Source organism: Herpailurus yagouaroundi, unplaced genomic scaffold, assembly GCF_014898765.1.
Source record: "Herpailurus yagouaroundi ecotype Mexico unplaced genomic scaffold, PumYag 141, whole genome shotgun sequence".
In the NCBI taxonomy this organism is placed as follows: Eukaryota; Metazoa; Chordata; class Mammalia; order Carnivora; family Felidae; genus Herpailurus; species Herpailurus yagouaroundi.
The window spans coordinates 74,532,264-74,547,798 of record NW_024412396.1 but is presented as its reverse complement, the minus strand read 5'-3'; the positions used below and the strand labels follow the sequence as shown (position 1 = coordinate 74,547,798).

The following is a 15,535-nucleotide window of genomic DNA, read 5'->3' as shown; positions in this document are numbered from 1 at the left end:
TCAGAAAGAGGGAGACACAGAATCCGAAACAGGCTCCAGGCTCTGAGCTGTCAGCACAGAACCCGACGTGGGGCTCGAACTCACGGACCGCGAGATCATGACCTGAGCCGAAGTTGGCCGCCCAACCGACTGAGCCACCCAGGTGCCCCGAGAGTCACTGAAAAGTTTACTGCACACAGATGACTGTTCCTTACAAGAGCCAGGCACCAAGGGCTCCGGTGGGGCCCAATGTGAGCTCTGGTGCATCTTCCTGCACTCAGCTCAGGGCCCTGCACCACCCTGCACACACACAGCTCTCTGCAGCCTGATAGTGCACCGCGTCCTGGGCTGTGCACGCAGTCTTGCCAACGATGAGTGAGGGTCCCCAGAACACGATGGGACTGCGAAGGTCTTTCCATCTTTTTTACTTGGCAAAAAAATAGTTAGATCCTTCGAACCTAGGTAAAATTTTACTGCAAATCACACGGGTTCACCCAGAGTCCACTGCACTTATCTGACCCATCAGAGACATCACAGAGCTTGGTTCAGGAGGTCATGATGTATCTTTCTTTCTTCCTTCCTTTCCTCCCTTTCTCTCTCTCTCTCTTTCTTTCTTTCTTTTTTAATGTTTATTAATTTTTGAGAGAGAGAGTGAGCACACGCAGGAGAGGGGCAGAAAGAGAGGGAAAAAGGATCTGAAGCAGGCTCTGTGCTGACAGCAGAGAGCCCGATGCGGGGCTCAAACCCAAGAACTGCGAGATCATGACCTTAACTGAAGTCACATGCTTAACCGACTGAGCCACACAGGGGCCCTGGATACGATGTTTCTTAAGTGAATTAGTAAAAGGCCACCCCTATTTTTCATTTGAAATCTACAGGTTCTTGAAATACTATCTCCTCAGCCTGTGTTTTAAAATGTAGGTTACTCAGATATGGTGAGCCAAGACATCAGGACAAGCACTGAAAGGAGGCCATGCAGGGCCACATGGGGAAGCACCAGGGTCAGTCAGGATGTAGAAGGAGCAAGAGGGAATCATGGGAAAGAGACTTCATCTTGGTTTCCACAGGAAAGGAATGCCCAGGCAGGGTAACAGACTGGGGACTGGCTTGTCTGAACCATTTCAGGAGGCTCTCGGGTACAAATACAGTTTCTAATTATCTGGCACCTAGCCCTAGGATGATTAGGACAGAGGAACTCCTGGAGTTTAGGAGCCAGATAAAGGTGATGGTTCTGAGTATGAGCTCTGGATTAATTCGTTTGCATATGAACAGTACACTCACAAGGGAGCAGTCTATTTCTAGGAATCAGCTGCCCTGGGAGGGACAGTCTTTGACAGGTCAACATAGCCCCAAGTGCAGGAGCATCAAGAAAACAGAAAATAAGCATCTGGGGGGCTCAGTGGGTTTAGCATCCAACTCCTGATTACGGCTCAGGTCAAGATCTCATGGTTCCTGGGCTCCGGCCTGCATCGGTCTCTGCACTGACAGGGCCAAGTCTGTTTGGGATTCTCTCTCTCCCTCCCTCTTTCTCTCTGCCCCTTCCCCATTCTATCAATAAACAAACAAACAAACAACTTTAAAAAGGGGGGGGGAAGAAAATAGAAAATAAAGTTAATCCATCTCACTTTATTTTCTTCAAAACACTGACACGACGTTATATATTTATTTGCTGCTGCTCCCCTACTAGGATGTCAACTCCACTGAAGTGGAAACTTCACTTGGTTCACTGTTGTATCCACACTGCTTACAACAGTGTTTGGCATACAGTAGGTACTTAATAATGTTTGTTGAATGAATGAGTGAATAAATGAACAAACCTGCATAAAAACCTGGCTTATGCAATGTTTGGAAGGAGAAGTGGAGTAAGGGCCTACTTTTTTTTTTTTTTTTTAACATTTATTTATTCTTGGGAGAGAGAGAGAGAGAGAGAGAGGCAGAGTGCAAGTGGGGGAGGGGCAAAGAAAGAGGGAGACAGAATCTGAAGCAAGCTCCAGGCTTCGAGCTGTCAACACAGAGCCTGACATGGGGCTTGAACTCACGAACCATGAGATCATGACCTGAGCTTACGGCTTAACCGACTGAGCCACCCAGGTGTCCCTTGGCCTACTTCTTTTAAGTACTTGAAATATTCCTCCAAACTTTAAACTATTAACTTCTCTATTGCTACTACAAAGGAAAGTCTCAGGTTAGTTCCAGTCCAAATTTTCACAAATCCTGAATTAGGGAAATTTACTAATTACAGTAAGGGGGCATAATGGAGCAGAAAGAGCCTCTATTTGGAAGCCAGACCAGGATTTCCATCTTTACCCACCACTTACTAGCTGGAGAACTGAACTATCTCCACTTCTTAGAGTCAGTAGCCCTCACTGGAAAATCAACAGAGTATGAAAATGAAAACATACCTATCAGACTAGCTAATGTGAAAAAGTTCAACACTTCTATGTATAAGAACACGGGAGGCACAGGCTCTAGTGCCTAATGACAATGAATCCCCACAAAACTAACACTCAAAGGTGACCATAGGACACTGCTTACCAAAATGTTCTATTATCTTAACAGTGGCAAACACATTTTCATTCAGTGTTCACTAATGTGTGACTTAAAGCTAACCACACCTGCCATGGAAGGACTGCCCAAGTACCCATCAATTATTACTTAAGGGACTTTGGGCAGGTTTCTTAATCATTCTGGCCTCTCTTTCCTGAATAACAGAACTTACCTTATGAAGTTGCAAAGAGTGAAATGAATGCTACGGACTGAACTGTGTTCCCCAAGATTTGTATGTTGAAGCCCTAACCCACAATGTGATGGTATTTAGAGCTGGGCATTTAGGAATTAAGTAGGTTTAAATGAGGTCTTAGGGTAGGTCCTCATGATGGATTAGTGCCCTTCTAAGTAGACATGTCTCTTTCTCTGCAATGTGAAAACACAGTGAGACAGCAGCCCTCTGCAAGCCAGAAAGACAGCTCTCACCAGAACCCAACCAAGCTAGCGCCCTGGTCTTGGGCTTCCCAGCCTCTCAAATTGTGTGAAATAAAGGTCTGTTGTTTATGCCACCCCACCTATGGCATTTTGTTGTAGCAGCTTGAGCAAACTAATACAATGAGTTCATACAGGTAATACACTTAGAAAAATGCTCAGCATTCACCAAATGCTCAAACATTAGCCATTACCAGAAATAGTCCACTGCAATTAAGTTCTACAAAAGAGACTGAGCCAGGGGCGCCTGGGTGGCACAGTCAGTTAAGCTTCTGACTCTTGGTTTCGGCTCAGGTCATGATCTCACAGTTGGTGAGTTTGAGCCCCGCATCGGGCTCTACACTGACAGTGCAGAACCTGCTTGGGATTCCCTCTCTTCCTCTCTCTCTGCCCCCCCACCCCCGCCACACTCTCTATCTCTCTCTTTCAATAAATAAATAAATAAACAAACTTAAAAAAAAAAAAAAAAGACCGGGGTGCCTGGGTGGCTCAGTGGGTTGAGCGGCCGACTTTGGCTCAGGTCATGATCTCATAGTCTGTGGGCCCGAGCCCCACATCAGGCTCTGTGCTAACAGCTCAGAGCCTGGAGCCTGCTTTGGATTCTGTGTCTCCCTCTCTCTCTGCCCCTCCCCCGCTCATGCTCTGTCTCTCTCTCTCTCTGTCAAAAATAAATCAACATTAAAAATAAAATAAAAATGAAAAATAAAAAAGAGGGAGGGAGGGAGGGAGGGAGGGAGGGAGGGAGAGAGAGAGAGAGAGAGACTGAGCTAGAACCCAACACTGAATTCTTAAGCTTTGCTTATTTCCTGTGAGGGGAAAATTTTACTCAAACAAAAAACACCCTTCACCCCTCAAAACCAAGCAAACAAAAACTACTATTCAGCAGAACACACAAAAACAGCAAGAATTCATTCAGTCCTTATCGTGTGTCAGGTACTATTTTCTGCCCTTCTAAGGGCTTTTTTTTAAATTTTTTTTTTTTAATTTATTTTTGAGACAGTGAGAGACACAGCATGAGCAGAGGAGGGGTAGAGACAGAGGGAGACACAGAATCCTAAGCAGGCTCCAGGTTCTGAGCTGTCAGCACAGAGCCCAACATGGGCCTCAAACTCACGAGCTGTGAGATCATGACCTGAGCCGAAGTTGGATGCTTAACTGACTGAGCCACCCAGGTGCCCCTTTAAAAAAAAAAATTTTTTTAATTTATAAGGGCTTTTAAATGTTAACTTGTTTATGCAATAACTTCTTTCTAGATAGGTCTCCTGAGGCAAAAGAAGCAAAAACAAAAATAAAATATTGGGACTACACCAAAATAAAAAACTTATGCACAACAAAGGAAACAATCAACAAAACTAAAAGGCAACCTACTGAACGGGAGAAGATATTTACAAATGACATATTCAATAAAGTGCTAGTATCCAAACTATATAAAGAACTTATAAAACAACACCTAAAAACGAAATAATCCTATTTAAAAATGGGCAGAAGACGTGAACAGTCATTTTTCCAAAGAACACACCCAGATGGCCGACACAGAAAAGAAATTCATCATCACTTATCATTAGGGAAATACAAATCAAAACTACAACGAGGTATTACCTCATGCCTATCAGAAGGCTAAAACCAACAACACAGGAAACAATAGGTGTTAGCTAGGATGTGGGAAAAGGGGAACCCTCTTGCACTCTTGGTGGGAATGCAAACTATGTAGCCATTCTGGAAAAAGGTATGGAGGATCCTTGGTTAAAAACAGAATTACCCTACAACCCAGCAATCCCACTACTGGGTATTTACCCAAAGGATAATTCAAAGGATACAGGCATCCCTATGTTTACAACAGCATTATCTACAATAGCCAAATTATGGTAACAGCCCAAGTGTTCATCGATTGATAAATGAATAAAGATGTAGTATGTATGTGTATATACACATGTACACACATACATACATACAATGGAATATTACTCAGCTATAAAAAAGAATGAAATCTTGCCATTCGCAAAGATGTGGATCAAACTAGAGAATAGAATGCTGAGCAAAATAAGTCAGAGAAAGACAAAGACCATCTGCTTTCACTCCTGTGTAATTTTTTTTTCATACATGAAATTTAAAACCACACAAAGGGGCAAAAAAGAGAGAGAGGCAAACGAAGAAACAGACTCTTAACTTTAGAGAGAACACTCTGACGGTCACCAGAGGGAGGTGGAGGGGACAAGGATGAAACAGGTGATAGGGATTAAGGAGTGCACCTACTGTGACGAGCACCGGGTGTTGTGTGGAAATGTTGGATCACTATGTTGAACACCTGAAACTAATATTACACTTTATGTTAACTGGAACACAAAGAGAAACTTAAAAAGGGGTGCCTGGGTGGGTCAGTCGGCTAAAGCGTACAACTGTTGATTTCCACTGAGGTCATGATCCCAGGGTCATTGGGACTGGGCCCTGTGCTGGGCTTTGCACTGAGCATGGAGCCTGCTTAAGATTCTCTCTCCCCACCCCACCCCCACTCACCCTGCTTGCACTCTTTCAAAACAAATTGTTTTAATAAAATATTAACTTATTTAATTCTTACTACAGCCCTATTACCTACTGCTACTGTTCCCATTTTAAAAGTGAGGAAACTAAGACCTGGGGAGGTTAAGTGACTTGTCACACAGCTAAGCTGGGTTAAGCCTGGCTCTGAATCCATGTAGCCTGGCTTCATAATGTTCCCAACCATCACTCTATACTCTCTCTGTATGTTAACAGTCTACTCCAACACTGACAAAGAACAGTAGTTACTAGATGGATTATACTGAGTATACCTGAACGTCTTTAATAGGTAAATACCTTTTTAAAACTGAGCCATAACTTGCTTCTTAATGACAGACTAAAATAAGACCCAGCAAGATTACTTGCATATAATGAAATCAAATTTAAAAATGTGTAAAACCAGGGGCGCCTGGGTGGGCTCAGTCGGTTAAGCATCCTACTTCGGCTTACGTCATGATCCCACAACTTGTAGGTTCGAGCCCTGCATCGGGCTCTGTGCTGACAGCTCAGAGCCTGGAACTTGCTTCAGATTCTGTGTCTCCCTCTCTCTCTGCCCCTTCCCCTGCTCACGCTTTGTCTCTCTCCAAAAATAAACATTAAAAATTTAAAAAAATAAATAAAAATAAAAATGTGTAAAACCAAAAAGACTAACACAGTTCTTTTTTTTTTTTTTAATTAAAAAAAAAATTTTTTTTTAACGTTTATTTATTTTTGGGACAGAGAGAGACAGAGCATGAACGAGGGAGGGGCAGAGAGAGAGGGAGACACAGAATCGGAAACAGGCTCCAGGCTCCAAGCCATCAGCCCAGAGCCCGACGCGGGGCTCGAACTCACGGACCGCGAGATCGTGACCTGGCTGAAGTCGGACGCTTAACCGACTGCGCCACCCAGGCGCCCCAAGACTAACATAGTTCTTATACCTGCTGCTTTCAAAACCATTATAGGTACACAACAATAAAAAGACTGACCTTAAAAAACAACAACAACAAAAAAGGACGACCAAAAACATTTACAAAGAGAAAACATCTTAGGAATAGTAGTTCAAAGTTGAAAAGTACAAAAACAATGGAGAAAAATATCTCTTAACAGAATCTAACATTTACTAATGCAATGGCTGGAAAAATAAAAAGAAAAATGAAGAGATCTGTCTATGAAAATAACATCAGTTTACAAATGTGCAATCAATTCAGGTTTACTTATATGAATTTATTAAATGTGCATGATTCAATGTGCAAGCCTGAATAATGTGAATATTTTGAAACGGACACTATTGTAACACGCATGTTAAAAACACTCTTGAATGAGCCAGTCCACATTTTTTGATAAGTGGCAATACAAAAAGATTACATTTTGTTGATGGCACAATGTTCCTTGAAGTGAATGTTAGCTTCTAAGGCAGTGCCCTAAGTTTCAAGGATTAAAATCACATTATATAAAGAGAGCTGTTCCTGACACAGATGTGATACAATTGTGCACCGTGCTGAGGAAGAAAAAAGGCTGTGTGAAGCACTATCCCAAAGGCAAAGATGCCATGTACACTCTACCCTACAGCCACTTTTCCATAGGAAAGCAATTCAGTGAAAAAGAATTATAAAGAAATATAGAGAGAATGCTTTTAATTTATAAGAAAAGAATATGAACCAATACACATGATTTAAAACAGTGCCCTATACTTCAATAAATGGTGCTGGGAAAACTTGACAGCTACATGCAAAAGATGAAACCGTCTGGAAAACAGGATGAAGGTCCCTCAAAAAAAAAAAAAAAAAAGATGAAAATAGACCACTTTCTCACACCACACACAAAAATAAAGTCAAAAGGGATTAAAGGCCTAAATGTCAGACCTGAAACCATAAAACTCCCAGAAGAAACCACGGGCAGTAATTTCTTTGACATTGGCCATAGAAACATTCTTCTAGATGTCTCCTCAGACAATTGAAACAAACGTGAAATTACACTATTGAGACTACACCAAAATAAAAAGCTTTTATGCAGCAAAGGAAACCATCAACAAAACAATAAAGCAATCTACTAAATGAAAGAGGATATTTACAAACCATATACCCAATAAGGGGTCAATATCCAAAATACAGGATATTAAACTAGAATCCTCAATAAACTTCTCATATACTAATTTTAGTTTTGAATACCAAATTTATTAACCCTTAACTTACTTATTAAAACCAAGTCCTTAGATATATGAAGAAATTAACGTTTAAAGTAATGGATACAATTTTATCTTCAGAACAAAGAACTGCAACTTTTGGGTCCATTCCAAAAGCCACCCTGAGTGCCATTAAGACTCACTTTGGCCTGCAGAAGCAACTTGTTTACCATTTTTAGTGCAAGATAAACTCCGTCCCTCCTACTTCTCTCTCTCTCTCTCTCTCTCTCTCTCTCTCTCTCTCTCCCCCTCCCTCCCTCCCTCCCTCCCACACACACACACACACACACACACACACACACGACTTCAAAATTACAATGATATAAATGGAAAACAATCATTAGGAAAACATTAGGAATTTATACAGGGCAATATGCTTACAGTATCTTACATGAGAAATGCTTTGCAGTTTATACTCTTTTAAGTGCATTATTTTATTAATTCATCCATCATGAGCAGATGAAATTATCTCTATTTAAAAAAAAATTTTTTTAACATTTATTTATTTTTGAGAGACAGAGAGAGGCAGAGTATGAGTAATGGAGGAGTAGAGAGAGAGGGAGACACAGAATTCGAAGCAGGCTGCAGGCTCCGAGCTGGCAGCACAGAGCCCGATGCCAGGACTGAACTCACAAACCGCGAGATCATGACCTGAGCTGAAGTCAGACGCTCCACCGACTGAACCACCCAGGCGCCCCGAAATTATCTCTATTTTAAAGATGAGAAAGCCAAGGTTAAGAAAGTTAGCTTGAGACAGTTAGCTCGAGGTCAAGTTAGACATTTCACTAAGTGGCAAAGCCAGGACTTAAATTAGGACTACCTGTTCCTAGTTCAGGGTCTCTAAAACCCCAACTAGGATTGGCCAAATTTAGAAATCAAACAAAGTATGTAAAAAGGCTATGCAAGACTAAAAAGAACAAGAAGGATTTTATTATGAAGATCATTAATCATTTGCTAATGCACCAGTGAAATACCTATGCCAGGCCCCTAATCTGAGCAATTAAATCTCTCTAGGCCAGTCATCAAGACTTTCAAAAGAGGTCCACAGAATTCTAACATGCACCAGGTTGAAAATTTCAGATCTCCATTAGATGATACAAATGGCAACAGTGCATTACAAACACGTTTTTCAATTATTTTTATTTTTACATTTTCCTATGAATTAATCATCAGTTATTAATTAGACATAGTGACAGAATTTAATAAAACCCAAAGTGCTGACCTTAAAGACCTCAGTATTAGCTATAAGAAAGGTGTATAACTCTACATTAAGAGTAATCACACAAAAATGTTTTTAAAAAAATCTGTTCTAGTTGATACTTAAGAGTATTCAGTTAAAATGTACAGCCTTCAGTTTGTGCTATTAAGAACACTTAAAAATCATTATATTCATCTGAAGGAAAAAAAATCCAACAACTTTTTGTACAATACTACATCTAAGTTGCATTCATGTTGGAATCAGAATCTTTACTGTACTAAACATAATAATTAAAAATAACAGGTGTACTGAAGGGACAAATTTGATGGCAATTTGTACCGAAAATCATTTTAAAAACACTGGATACTGAACCAATCTTACCTTTTGTAGACTTGTTGGATTCAACTGAGTTTTGTCAATTATTTTTATTGCAACCTAGAAAAAAATAAATAAATATTACAGGTTTTAAGAATTTTGTAATTATAAACTAACTGGTAATAGTTTTATAAATGCCCAATCATGTGGGCATTTACCTAAAAAACTAAAACTCAACTAGTTATAATAATATTTTATACTTTATAAATATTTTTTAATTGAAAAGAGGGGCTTCATGCAAATACGAGTATTGTTAGAACATTTATATTTAAGTTACTTATAGACATGGGGAGAAACATCTCCCACAAGGTAGAGACAGAGAAAGAAAGAGAGATTATACAATGAAAACACTTCTAAAAATAGAGGACAATGAAGCAACTCTCCCATTCCCTATTTAACAATACTTAATTTTTTTTTTTAATTCCCCGGGGTGGGGGTGGGGGTGGTTGCACCGTTCCTGGAGGTACTGCAATACCAGGGGGATGTGTGGAGTGGATGGAGCAAGCTCCTATTTCACCTCCTAGTTCCAAAAACCCATTTAATATATTGTCCTCCGATAGAGGACATATCAGATATTAAACTGATAAGAAACAGATACTACACTTGATCTTGGCCAAAAGGCTGAGAAGCAACCCAGTATTTTAATTTCATCTGACTCTGACAAAATTGATCTGATCCAAGGGCAGGAAGTACAGCTTTTACAGATTTATACAGCCCAGAATGCCTTGCTCAGAGTGTCTTACACACAGTAAGAGCTTGATAATTGAGTAAATATACGAACCAACAGGTTGGATTCAATCTGAAAACTTCAAAAACATTAAAAGAAAAAAAAGAAAGAAAGAAAAGCCCTTTAGGTAGTTAAAGAAGGAAAAGGGACTAGTTCTAGAACAATCTGTAAGCTAACCAAGTGAAACATGTACAGCGGCAAAAAATGGGTCACCCAGGAGCCTTTGTTCAGAAAGGGGTGAGTAAACCCCAAGCAGTCTAAAAAACAAGCCACTAAGATACAGGAAGAAAGAACTATAGCTTCTAGTTATATGTGTTTATCAATTAAAAAAAATCAGTTTTACTAATATTTACTAAATGGACCTACAGCAGCATCCTTATCTGGTAGGCTGTCATTACCAGAATAAAAGGATTTCTAGGAACTACACATATCCAGAATGAGGGGAGAGGGTGACAGTAGGGGATGGAAGGGAATATAAGTAAAGAGAGAAACTTTGCCATGAACTGAGGAACATAATTAACTCAGCTTTGCATCTGAGGTCCAGAAAAACAATGACCTCACCCCACATTGATGATGCTGTTCCTACTGTGCATCCTTCAGGACACAGATCCAGTAAGAAGCACCAATGAAGAAAGGGACTATAGTCAAAGTCTGGGGAAAGCGCTTGAAGATTCTCTATGTCAACGGTGCTCCAACTTTTTGTCGCCCTTTACACCCTTAAAGATTACTGATGATCCCAAATGTGGATTATATCTATCAATATTTACCTTATTACAAATGAAAACTGAGAAATGTAAAAATAAGTATTGAACATAATAACATTCATTTCAACTAATAAGATTCAACAAATGGTGCTGGGAAAACTGGATATCCAAGAAGTTGGACTCTTACCTAACATCATCTACAAAAATTACTGCAGAGTGGATCAAATATCTAAATGTAAGATTTAAAACTATCAAACTCTTGGGACACCCAGTCAGCTCAGTCAGTAGTAGAGCATGCAACTCTTGACCTCAGGGTTGTGCGTTCGAGCTCCGCGCTGGGTGTGGAGCATACTTAAAAAAAAAAAAAAAAAAAAAGTAAAGAAAACAGCAAAAAACTATCAAACTCTTAGAAGAAAATATACAACAAAAGCTTCACAACACCTGACTGAGCAATGGTTTCTTGGATGACACAAAAGGCACAGGCAACAAAAGAAAAAACCCAGCCAAATCAGACTATAAAATTTTTAAATTTTGTGCATCAAAAGACAGTATCAACAGAGTATAAAAAGGCAACACAGAGAATGCTAGAAAATATGTGCAAATCAAAGATGTGATATGGGATTAATATCCAGAACATATAGAGAACTCCTAAAGCTCAACAACAAAAACCCAATTTAAAAATGGGTGAAAGCTGGGGCGCCTGGGTGGCGCAGTCGGTTAAGCGTCCGACTTCAGCCAGGTCACGATCTCGCGGTCCGTGAGTTCGAGCCCCGCGTCAGGCTCTGGGCTGATGGCTCGGAGCCTGGAGCCTGTTTCCGATTCTGTGTCTCCCTCTCTCTCTGCCCCTCCCCCGTTCATGCTCTGTCTCTCTCTGTCCCAAAAATAAATAAACGTTGGAAAAAAAAAAAAATTTAAAAAAAAAATGGGTGAAAGCCTTAAAGAGACATTTATTCAAAGAAGATATACAGTGGATATCTCAAACAATGCAAGGTTTCAGGGTACCACCCCTCTCCAGCACAAATATCGATGATAGCTTTTGACTCCCCCAAAACTTAAGTACTAAAAGCCTACTGTTGAGCTGAAACCTTACCAATAACAGTCGATTAATACATATTTTGTACGTTATGTGTATTCTTAAACTAAGCTAGAGAAAAGAAAATCTCATTAAGAAAATGATACAGAAGATAAAATATATTCATAGTACTGTACTACTGCATTTATTGAGAAAAAAATCTATGTATAAGTAGACCTGCACAGTTCAAGCCGTGTGGTTCAAGGGTCAACTGTACAAATGGCCAGTAAGCACATAAAAAAGATACTTAACATCACTGATCATTAGGGAAATGCAAATCACAACTACGAGATGCTACTTCACACCCATCAAGATGGCTACTATAAAAACAAACAAACAAACCTGTAAGAAAACAACAAGTTGTAAGGATGTTGGGAAATTGGAACCCTGTGCACTGTTGGTAGGAATGTAAAATGGTACAGCTGTGGAAAGCAGTATAGAGTGCCTCAAAAACATTAAAAATAGAATTACCATATAATAGAGCAATTCCATTTCTGGGTATGTACCCAGAAAGCAGGGACTTAAATAGATTCTTGTACAGCTGTGTTCATAGCAGCATTATTCACAATAGCTAAGACATGGAAGACACCCTAGCATCCACTAAGTGATGAATGGGTAAGTCTAATGTGGTGTCTCATACAGTAGAGTATTATTCAGTCTTAAAAAGGGAAGAAATTTTGAAACATGCTACAGCATGAATGAACCTTGAGGACACTATGCTAAATGAAGTAAGCCAGACACAAAAGGACAAATACTATATGATTCCACTTTATGAGGTTCGTAGAAAGTTCACATTCATAGACACATAAAATAGAATGGGGAATGCCAGGAGATGAGGAAAGGAAAGAATGGGGAGTTAGTGTTTAATGGGTATAAAGTTTCAGCTTTACAAGATGAAAAAAGGTCTGGAGATATATGAAGGTGATGGCGGCACATTATAAATGTATTCAAAACTACTGAAACCTACACTTAAAACCAGTTAAAATGGTAAATATTATGTTATGTGTATTTTATCACAATTAAAAAAACTGGGAAAAAAAGCCCATTATATGTTAATATAAATAACATCAGTTTGAAATTTTCATATATCCTTCTGTATTCAATCTGTTGTGATACCACACATCATAGAGCCTCTGAAAAATTTTACTTTACATTCATGAGAAAGAGTGGAAAAAGTAATGTCTTAATAGTATTATAAAAATAGCTTAGACTTTGCAGACCCCCTAAAATGTTCTCGGAGAAATCTCCAGAAATCTCTTCATATTAACACTTAAAAAAAAAAAAAAAAAAACCAAAAAAACCAAACTACCCTGCTTCACTTGGTCTAAAGTCTCCATCGCCTAAGTTATTTGATCACTACCTGTGAACCCATTAATCTCCAGAGGGGCTAGAGAAACACTGCTAACAAGGCATGTCTGACCCTGGAGTGGAAGGACCCACCACCTCATCCCATCCTCACCTGGGGAGGTTAAAAAAAAAAAAAATCAGAATTGGAGAAGCAGAGAGTTATAGCATGTTATGTGCTTGAAAAAAGCAAAGACAGAATTCTAATTCTGTATTCGGAAAATCGAGGTCTTGATGGAAACTACAGTAAATAAAGCGAAAGGAAATACTGGTGGCTGGAATATACAAACAATGACCACCCTGTTCATATCTCACTTGGTGACTGCCTTACTATTATAACCCTAGCACACTACCAGGGACATAAACAGCATTTAATAAATGCCTCCTGCATTGATGTGAGGCCCTGAACCTCCATAATCAGTGAGCACACACATTAGAGATAGAGACAGAGGAGTGAAGAAATAAGATTTCTGGTGTTTTAACAGATATCAGTGTGATTTTTAAAATTACATTTTTTTTTTTTGGTTAATATTTATTTTTGAGAGAGAAAGAAGAGTGAGGCAGAGTGCAGGAGGGAGAGGGGCAGAGAGAGAGGGAGACACAGAATCCGACGCAGGCTCCAGGCTCCCAGCTGTCAGCACAGAGCCTGACGCAGGGCTTGAACACACAAACCACGAGATCAAGACCTGAGCCGAAGTCAGACACAACTGACTGAGCCACCCAGGCGCCCCATAAAAATTACATTATTTTAAAGTTTAATGAATTAATTTTATTCAAATTTTACTTTCATAAGCAATTTTGTGTGGCATCTATAGATCTCCCAATTTCCAAAGAAATCATACTATTCTTTTCTGGCCACCATTCTGTTTTCCTCCCCCTTCTCATGGCCAGATCTAGTACATATGCTGCCTTTCTGGTTCTTCTTCCCTCTGATCTTCTGAGACCTGGTTTCTATTCTCACGACCAGACTCTTGATCACTAGCCACTCTTGGCTCTGTTCAGTATCTGTCTTTTACTCTAAAGATTCTATTAAGCATTTTCTTTTTCAAATACTGCTATTCAAATAGTATTTAAAGCAAAAACAGGAGCAAAAATATGTCTCATTCAGCTAAATCAAACTGTAGAAGAGAATCATTTTATTAAAAGTAAGTGTCCTAGAGTGAAACACTGTCATTTAACATGATGGTGTATGTGTGGCAATGAAGCCTGAGGGGGAAGTTCCTAATCCCCTCTTCCTTTCCAGCTCCTTGCTGGGATGACTCAACTACCAAAATAACCTTGGCCCAGAGCTGGAGCCTGCAGCAGGAGAGTTCTGACCTTGAGGTCAATAAAAAAAAGGCAATTGTGGGGGCATCACCAGGTGCCTGAGAAAGATAGAGACTGTAGAGAAGACCACACACACACACACACACACACACACACACACACACCCAAGGTCATGGAGTTTTCTGGAGGTTTTTTTGGGGGGGTTGGGGTGGGGGAGGGCATGCACAGCAAAAGCCAAGGGAGTTCACTAAGCGAGGAAAGAGGAGTGTCCCTGCCACTTGTTGTGTAAAGTTCTGGGAAATTCCATTTTTCACCCTGATGCCAGAAACAAAGTGGAAAATTACAAAATAGGGATAAAGACAGCTCATACATGAGAAGGACTTCCCCAAGCATATGTCACCCTAGCTGGCCCCACAAACCTATAGCAAACACCGACCAGAGAAATAAATATCCTTATCTTCCACTTCCTGTCAATTTTCTACTGGTCAAAAGGCCCCAATATCCTGCTCCCGACATGCATTAAAGCATCCACAAACACTAAAAGAGCAGGCAAAAAAACAATCCCAAGTCCTTTAAGAGAATGCAGTAGCCCAGAAGGATGAATTATTAGTCAGCTCAGGCTGCCATAGCAAAAATGGCATAGGCTGAATGGCTTAAACAACAGAAATTTCTTTTCTCACAGATTAGGAGGCTGAGGTCTAAGATCAGAGTCTGACCAACACAGTCAGTTCCTGGTGAGGTTTCTCCTCTGGGCTTGCAGATGGCTCCCTTCTCACAGTGTCCTTACATGGTAGAGAGGAGCCAAGCTCTCTGGTGTCTCTTCCTATAAGGACACTTAACCTACTGGATCAGGACCCTACCTTTGTGACCTAATTTAACCTAACTACTTCCACAAAAGCCTTATCTCCAAATACACAGGAGGCTAGGATTTAATATATGATATTGAAAGACACAATTCAGTCCATAGCAATGAACACCACGCCAAACAACTACAGTACTTGACTACAAAATAAAACTCCAAATTAAAACAAAAGGCACAACACATGGAAGAATGTCACGAACATAAAGTGCAGTGAAAGAGGCAAACACAAAATATATACCATGATTCCATTAATACAACGTTAAGAAAAAAAAAAATATCTACGGTGCTAGAAGTCAGGATAGTGGTCACCTTGGGAAAGAAGGGCAGACA

General features: G+C 40.0%; 1 protein-coding gene and 1 non-coding gene across 8 annotated transcripts in view; both read right to left on the bottom strand.

Annotated features, from left to right (window-relative positions):
• MARK3 (microtubule affinity regulating kinase 3) overlaps positions 1-15,535 on the bottom strand; it is a 90,360-nt gene that overhangs the window by 63,993 nt on the left and 10,832 nt on the right. For all 7 annotated transcript variants that reach the window (XM_040478314.1, XM_040478307.1, XM_040478309.1 and 4 more), the window contains one exon: positions 9,237-9,290. The gene's annotated coding sequence lies outside the window, so the exon portion shown is untranslated. Of the gene's footprint in view, positions 1-9,236; positions 9,291-15,535 lie in introns of those variants that run through there.
• LOC121032514 (U2 spliceosomal RNA) lies at positions 9,672-9,863 on the bottom strand. Its single transcript, XR_005791336.1, has one exon. It is a non-coding gene; the product is annotated as a U2 spliceosomal RNA (small nuclear RNA).